General features: G+C 50.7%; 1 protein-coding gene across 1 annotated transcript in view; it reads right to left on the reverse strand.

The window, feature by feature from the left end:
* Window positions 1-4,560, reverse strand: part of LLGL1 (LLGL scribble cell polarity complex component 1) — a 64,675-nt gene extending 60,115 nt beyond the window's left edge. The window contains exon 1 of the mRNA XM_032960957.2: window positions 4,299-4,560. The gene's annotated coding sequence lies outside the window, so the exon portion shown is untranslated. The remainder of the gene's footprint in view (window positions 1-4,298) is intronic.
* Between the last annotated feature and the right edge of the window lie 4,590 nt (window positions 4,561-9,150).

Raw genomic sequence — 9,150 nt, forward strand, 5'->3', positions numbered from 1 at the left:
GTGGAGACGTCGACCGCCAGTTAGTGGCGAATGGGTATTGTTGTTGTCAAGAAACAGTCCACTCGGTAGGGCAATGCGATACGCGTGTATGTACTGTATGTTGAACTTCTTTCGCACCGTACGAAGCGCCAACCGTGCCAATCGGAGACACCGCGCGTGCGTAGCGCAAGCTTCGCGTCAGCTGTGCACGCTCAGTCAACAACGCAACGCCGCTGGATGTGCTGCAGCAGCAGCAGCAGGATTTGACATGGGAGTTGTATCGTACGAGGTAGCACTTCAACACGGATACGGGGATTCGGCATTGCAGGTGACACCGTCAACAACGCCACGTGTCTCTCCGGAGGAGGGACACGTGGCGTGTTGACACAGCGCCTGGGGACATCACGGACACGTCTCGCGACTGACGATGCAGAGCAGCCACAGAGCGGTCACCGGTTGCATCAAATATTTTTGTGGTATTTTATATTCGTAGAAACAATTAATAGGCTTCACCCTTTCCGGCAATAGGCTAAAGCCTATTCGTTTGTTTTATCACCTTAATACTGGCAATAAGGGTCCCCGAGATATATCATATTCCCGCTGAGTTGGCAATGTGAATCAATGTAAGTTATGGCGATTTTCCAGATTCGTCCGTGCTAAAGGCCCCAGTACAATTTCAACAAACTGGCAATAATACAAATGTAATACATCAAAGCAGAGAGTACCTCCTTCCTCGACTCCCCTTATGATTTGTGTTTTGCTGTGATATTCATGTCATCTCAATACAGCAGTTCCTTGTTACAAATGGTTTTGATGATTTTTTAAAAAAATGTTTTCAAGTGGGCAACTTGATTTTCATGTTAGCCTTGATGGCTGCTGCATTTTTCACAATATAAATATTCATGGTTTGCAAAAAGCTTGGCGCAATGATGCCTGATATTAGTTTATCTTTTGTAGAATCATATGGATAGGGGAGCCACCCATTTAGTAGGTGCGAAAAAATCCGTTACAACTTGACCCCCCCCTGCCTGTACGCACGCGGACCTTTCACCCCCCCCCCCCCCCCCACCTGAATCCTATAGAACGGCTGATATTTAATCCACGCAGAAACGATCAAGGATTGATAATAACGTGTTTATGCAAACAGATAGTCCACCGCCGGACTATCTAACTTATTTGAAGGCCAATGTAGACAAATTCTTATCGAGGCTTTACCCCCCCCCCCACGTTTCCATACGCAAGCGAACGCGTTTGGGTTACCCCTCCCCTCTCCACTCAATGGATGGTCCCCCATAGGTACGTGTGCCTGAGTCAATGGCTGAAAGCCAAGCGGAATCTCTATCTCGTATGCTCATGCTGTCGATTCGCCTTTACAATTTCCATTACTCCGTTCCGGACACAACCTTCGTGAATTATGTGAATGTGAAATAGGCGACTGAGGGGTCTGTAATTATTCCGTTTGAACAGAGGAATGAACAATCATCCCACGATTAATGTACAGTATTTCAGTCTTTCGCAAACGTTTGCAAAATGGGACTGATAATGTTGTTTCAGCAGCTGGCCTTACTCTGGTCACGTCCACAAAGATTATATTCGACTCTGCATCTCTCCCCTTGCCCTTTGCCGAACATCATCATCCTCATACTTATGAGAAATGACTTGTATCCTACTGAATGTAAATCTATGCGTTTTAGGTCTTTCAGTAGTCAAGTAGATAGGGTCAAAGAAAATAACAAAAACTACGTTTCGATCGCAACACAAGCGTTCGTCATCAGGACGACCGCTTGTGTTGCGATCAAAACGTCGTAGTTTTTGTTATTTTCTTTGAACCCATTGACGTGGCTTTACCGAAAGACCCAAAGAATTCCTCTAGTCACTAAAGCTTTAAGTCAAGAAGAATGTGAATCTGTTACTGCAGTGAGCTGCATACAAATCTAGAATGCATACAATGTGTCCACCAATTCTGATTGTTTTATGCTACCAAGTATAAGTGGACTTTTGCTACTTTCATGCTTTCAATATTCACTATGACGATATGATAAACTCATTGTATTTTCTGACTTGAAGTAGTTTTTCCTCATGGTTTTACAGCATTGTTTATTGTTTGGAGTTCTAAATCATATTTATTACCTCCCCTTTCCTTTCCGATGTGTTGTGTTTGGTTTCATCAGACCGTTTCATTTCTCGTTTGCTTTCGACTTTGTTGCACTGTCCCTCAACAATGCTGGTTATTTCATTATTTACCACGTTACCAATTTTATCAAGAAAAGTTGAACTCGAGTAAAAACATGAGCACAATACAAGCCACGCGCAACAATGCTATCCAAATAAAACGATCAAAGAACTGGGAAAAAACAACTTCATTTACCGAGGGCAATGTCTAAACTCAGATTGAATTCAAAATGATGAATTTCAGCACAAGAGGCGCAAGATTGAGAGGGATTCGTCCGCGGGGTTTCCCAATCTCCACCATGACATCTTTCCGTGTTTAATAATTTACTCCCCCATTCAAATAAATACTGTGCTGATTAACTCGTTTCACGCTGCACGCGCTTGATGATTGTTAAACACGTGGCGCGCTAACCAATCAACTGTCTGCGTCACGTGGAGCACGTGCACACGCACTCACAGGGGCACACGTCTCAATATGAATAGAATATTAACGCAGACAGCGTTAATCGCTTGACGCGCCACGTGGGACGTGTTGAACAATCATCGGGTGCGTGTAGCGTGCAACGAGTTAATTTATATTTGAATGGGGAATAAATTGGTAAACGCTGAATGACTTAGGCGTGGTTGGGAGGTCGCGAGAGCTGGAATTTGTAAAGCCTTGACTTAGGGGAACGCTATATAATATATAGAAGCGCTATTATTGTAGCTACACATCACGTGCCTACTCCAGTCTACAAGCGACTCGGAAACGATTGAGGCAGAAAAAAATCCCTGATTCTACATAAGAGTAGAGTCTTCAATCAACGCACATTCGATAGTTCGAATGTGAATGGTTAAACATTAAAAGCGCAATTTTATTGAGGGATTGTTTTTGTTTTGGTATGGTCTGGGACTGTTGTTGTTTTGCTGCTTTGCCCAAACTTTCACGTGTTAAAAAATCGGTAGGAATTTATTCACTTTTACAATTTGTACATATTGTTTTAAATACAATTTTAGTGTCTTACTTACTTTTTCTCTACTTTGCACGCCTATCGTTGTTTGTATTGTTTAACTCGCTGACCCACCCCTACCGGACATGTGGAAACGAGCTTCATAGCTCATCGGATTCCTCCTCCAATGTAAATAGTCCGATTCTGAACATTGGCAGGCGACTCAAACTCTGATCAATATAATCGAAAGCTGAAAAGTGCACAAAGAAGCGTGGAGAGAGAACGCTTGAATTCACACGGAGAGCTCACACAGATCTGCTTTGTGTTTAGTTTGCGGTCCTTCCCTCGCACGGTTATCTACGTACGGTGCGAAAGAAGCTCCAACATACATCCATGGATCCATGAGCAGATATAAATCTGACATCATATGTACTTGTAAGCAAAGTTAAGTTGGCCAGGACATATCGCTTAGAAGGATTGAAGGCTGATGATTTATGACGCTGATGACAGTCGGCAGCCAAAGAGAGGATATGACCCACCGCAAAAGATGTATCGATGAGATTAAGACATGGTGCAGCAGTGAGATCGGTTGCGGCATCACGCGAGCGTGGTGCTTGTTCTACGCTCTACAGCGTGGGGAGGGGAAAAGCCTTCATCTAGCAGTGGATAGCCCATGGTTGACGATGACGACGATGATTACATGAAAAGAACAGCGTAATGACGCGACTGTGTAACGGACCGAGTGGCACGCACGGCGGTGGTGAGCGCTGTAGCAGTGGTGAGCGCGGTGGTGAGCGCTGTAGCGGTGGTGAGCGCTGTAGCGGTGGTGAGTGGCCACCGACACTCGGCCGAGTCGCCGCGCGTCTCTCGCGCTCCTCGGAGGAGGAGAGGAGAGAGGCCCCACTACGACCCGCCACACCGGGGCGTACAGCGAGCGTTTGCGGGGTTGAGCATTTTGGCTTTTGTCGCTGTAAACCTTTTAGGCAACGGAAACTCCACCAGAGCGACTTACCTTCAAAAACTCTGCCGGTTTTATAATTCTGTACTCCAAATGAAACCCTGGATGGGTCGGTGGCATTAGCAAACATCACCAGCAATAAATCTGCACGACCACCCCCCCCCCCCTCCGAGTGATAGTGGTGACTGCGCCGGCCGCGGCGTGGAGCCGATGCTCCATCAACTGCTGGATGAGACGCGAGGCGAGATATGGGCACTCACGGAGACGCGGGGCTCCCGGCGTTGCGGCGACCCCGGGGGAGGCGGCGAGGAGCGTGGTGGAGGTGGTGGAGGTGATGGAGGTGGTGGTTTGAGGTTAGTCCCGATTGCGGCTGCTAAACTTGCGCGGTGACGGAGAGAGCGGGATGAACGCTGCTGCTGCTTTGGCTGAGATAACAAAGACGTGAGCGAGACGCTCTCTCCCTCTCTCTGCCCTCCCTCTCACACTCTCTCTTGCTCTCTCTCTGCCCTCCCTCCCCCAAGCATTCCCCTCCCACTCCCTCCCGCTCCTCCCTCTCCCGATCCGCTCACTGCCACTTCACTCCTCTCTCTCACTCCCGCAGTCAATTCCACTCTCACTCCCTAAACTTTCCTCTGCCTCCCCCTCTCTCCCTCTCCACTCCTCCCTCTCCTCTCCGTTGGACCGCCTCCATCGCGAGTGTTACGAACACATCTAGACCCTTACCCCGCATTTTTTAAAAATAAAACACCAAATCGAGCCCGCTTCCTCCACGCCAGCTGATGTCATCGCTCCCACCAATCCCCGAGGGGTGGACTGGGCCCTGCCTGCAGGGCGACGTTTCGTCCTTTGGCTGCCACTCCGCCGCTAGTCTCGACGAGTGGGCAGCACCCTCGATAGTGGTGACGTGTCCCACCCATAACATCCTTCTCTCACACACACGTGTTCTCTCATTCACATGTTCATCTTGCTCTCTCTCACACGTGTTCTCTCATTCACGTGTCCATCTTGCTCTCTCTCACGTGTGTTCTCTCATTCACGTGTTCATCTTGCTCTCTCTCTCACACACACGTGTTCTCTCATTCACGTGTCCATCTTGCTCTCTCTCAGGTGTGGTCTCTCATTCACGTGTTCATCTTGCTCTCTCTCTCACACACGTGTACTCTCACTCACGTGTTCATCTTGCTCTCTCTCACACACACACACGTGTTCTCTCACTTACGTGTTCATCTTGCTCTCTCTCACACACACACACGTCTCTTCTCTCATTCACGTGTTCATCTTGCTCTCTCTCACACACACACGTGTGCTCTCTCACTCACATGTTCATCTTGCTCTCTCTCTCACACACGTGTGCGCTCTCATTCACGTGTTCACCTTGCTCTCTCTCACACACACACACGTGTTCTCTCACTCACGTGTTCATCTTGCTCTCTCTCTCTCTCACACGTGTTCTCTCATTCACCTGTTCATCTTGCTCTCTCTCACACACACACACGTGTTCTCTCATTCACGTGTTCATCTTGCTCTCTCTCTCACACTTGTGTTCTCTCATTCACGTGTTCATCTTGCTCTCTCACACGTCTTCTCTCACTCACGTGTTCATCTTGCTCTCTCACACGTCTTCTCTCACTCACGTGTTCATCTTGCTCTCTCTCACACACACACGTGTTCTCACACACACGTGTTCTCACACACACGTGTTCTCACACACACGTGTTCTCACACACACGTGTTCTCACACACACGTGTTCTCACACACACGTGTTCTCACACACACGTGTTCTCACACACACGTGTTCTCACACACACGTGTTCTCACACACACGTGTTCTCACACACACGTGTTCTCACACACACGTGTTCTCACACACACGTGTTCTCACACACACGTGTTCTCACACACACGTGTTCTCACACACACGTGTTCTCACACACACGTGTTCTCACACACACGTGTTCTCACACACACGTGTTCTCACACACACGTGTTCTCACACACACGTGTTCTCACACACACGTGTTCTCACACACACGTGTTCTCACACACACGTGTTCTCACACACACGTGTTCTCACACACACGTGTTCTCACACACACGTGTTCTCACACACACGTGTTCTCACACACACGTGTTCTCACACACACGTGTTCTCACACACACGTGTTCTCACACACACGTGTTCTCACACACACGTGTTCTCACACACACGTGTTCTCACACACACGTGTTCTCACACACACGTGTTCTCACACACACGTGTTCTCACACACACGTGTTCTCACACACACGTGTTCTCACACACACGTGTTCTCACACACACGTGTTCTCACACACACGTGTTCTCACACACACGTGTTCTCACACACACGTGTTCTCACACACACGTGTTCTCACACACACGTGTTCTCACACACACGTGTTCTCACACACACGTGTTCTCACACACACGTGTTCTCACACACACGTGTTCTCACACACACGTGTTCTCACACACACGTGTTCTCACACACACGTGTTCTCACACACACGTGTTCTCACACACACGTGTTCTCACACACACGTGTTCTCACACACACGTGTTCTCACACACACGTGTTCTCACACACACGTGTTCTCACACACACGTGTTCTCTCATTCACGTCTTCATCTTGCTCTCTCTCTCTCTCACACGTGTTCTCTCATTCACGTGTTCACCTTGCTCTCTCACACGTGTTCTCTCACTCACGTGTTCATCTTGCTCTCTCTCACACACACACGTGTTCTCACACACACACACACGTGTTCTCACACACACACACGTGTTCTCACACACACACACACACGTGTTCTCACACACACACACGTGTTCTCACACACACACACGTGTTCTCACACACACACACGTGTTCATCTTGCTCTCTCTTTTTTTACTATCAGAGGAAACAAGAAGATGCTCGGTGTAGTCGGAACTTTGCTCCGTTCATCATTTCGGTTTTTTCATGCTTTGCTTTATGTAACCCCCCCCTTTTAAATGAAAGACCCAACAAAATGTTTTTTCTGCTCTCCTTACCCCTTCCCTCTCTCTCTACCCCCCTCTCTGCCACTCCTCTCTCTCTACCACCCTCTCTGCCCCCTCCCTCTCTCTCTGCCCCCTCTCTTCCTACTCCATTTCGCTCTCTCTCGCTCTCTCTCTCTTTTTTATAACTGCGACAAGCGCTGTACCTGTCGCAGCCCTTCCCACAATCAAACGGCGTCCGACGGGTAGCTTATATCTGCACGCAGAGCTCTCTGTCATCTGCCACCGAGCACACGGCCTCCTCCAGCGCCCACTGCTCCTTGAAGGCCGGCACGGCGTGGATCAGCCGCGCATGGCAGAACTCCAGCCACACCCTGGCTCCGACCAGAGCGCGGAAGATGCCCAGGCTGCTGGCTGGACGTTGCCCCTCCAGGGCCACCTTCCTCGCCCTATATATGGCGAGCTTGGCGTAGCCGAAGAGCACGTTGACCAGCCCCTGAAGATGTTGGGGTCCGTCGCCCTTCGGGTATCCAAAGATGAGGACCGGGAGAAGTGGAGGCTGAACCTTAGGAGGATGTTTCTCAGGACCTTGAACAGCGAGTCCAGGCTCTTGCACTCCAAGTATTGGTGCGCCACCGTCTCCACTTTGCCGCAAAACCGACACTCCGGGGACGTGTCGGTGAAGCGCGCCAGGGAGGCGTTGGTGGTGACGGTGCCGTGGGCGATGCTCCAGCTGAGGTCGCCGATGCGGTTGTACGTCGGGCTGGAGTAGAGTTGCCTCCAGCGAGGCCTCTCCGGAGAGATGCAGGGCAGGGCTTTCCTCCAGGCATGGTCCTTGTGGCTCCTCAGGGTGTCCTGTTGGTGGAACCGGACCATGTAGGAGTAGAGCACCTTCCTCTTTACATTTGCGAAGGCCACCTCCGGCAGGTCTTCCAGCCGGCACAGGTTGTGATCCGCCTTCGTTTGTCGGCATTGGCGATGCAGTGGCACGACTGAGAGCTCCGGTGGAGGGGGACCAAGAGGGGCCTCGTCATCCCCAACGCCGATGGGGGGCGTTCTCCCCGCTGCCGCTGAGAAGGCCCCCTTGGCTTCGGCCAGAATCCGGGTAGCCACCCGGAGCGACTGCAGCCCTGTCTTTGCGGCCATGTCTGCTGGTCCGAGCCACCGGCCCCGTGTTTCAGGCTCCACCAGATCTCCCATCCTGGTGAGCCGCGCGTTGACGAGGCGCCTCTCCATGCCTGGGGTGGCGGTGGTGGATGGCAGCTTTGTGGGTTCCTGAGGATCGGTTTGAAGAACAGATCCTCGGCCGATCGCGGTTGGTTCAGCCTCCTGACGGCGAGGGAGCTCCATGTCTGCAGGACGCTTCTGTAGAAGGGTGGCAGCTGTCCCAGTGGGAAGCCCTGCAGGTCCATGTAGAATAGTTGCTTGGAGCACTGCAGACCCCCCAGCTGTTTCAGGAGGAAGGAGGCCGTGACGCTCCAGGCCGGTGCCAGGACGGCGTGCAGGAACTTTTGCGCGGCCTGCAGTCGGAAGGTGGCCAGCTGACTCTGCACACACACCAGCCCGTGACCGCCCTCGTCCAGTGGCAAGGCCAGGACCCCAGCCGCGACCCAGTGTCCTCCACCCGACCACTCACGTGTTCATCTTGCTCTCTCTCACACGTGTGCTCTCTCACTCACGTGTTCATCTTGTTCTCTCTCACACGTGTTCTCTCATTCACGTCTTCATCTTGCTCTCTCTCTCTCTCACACGTGTTCTCTCATTCACGTGTTCATCTTGCTCTCTGTCTCATACACACGTGTTCTCTCACTCACGTGTTCATCTTGCTCTCTCACACACACGTGTCCTCTCACTCACGTGTTCATCTTGCTCTCTCTCACGCGTGTTCTCTCAGCGGAGCCCGATGTGTGGCGTGTATAGAAAGCCAGGAAATACACAGAACCTGCAGGGTAAGGACTAGGGGGCTAAAGGCCACTTTACAGAGGTTAGTTTTCAAGACAGACTCGAGAACAAGATTGAACCATTCTGATGGTAGTTTTAGCAAAGGGCCCACAATGTGCTGGGTGCCCGTGGCGAGCGGCTGGTTGACCTGGTGGCTCGGAGGTGACCCCACTG

Source organism: Petromyzon marinus, chromosome 26 (genome assembly GCF_048934315.1).
Source record: "Petromyzon marinus isolate PM22_M1 ecotype Great Lakes invasive population chromosome 26, UKy_Petmar_22M1.pri1.0, whole genome shotgun sequence".
Taxonomy (NCBI): domain Eukaryota; kingdom Metazoa; phylum Chordata; class Hyperoartia; order Petromyzontiformes; family Petromyzontidae; genus Petromyzon; species Petromyzon marinus.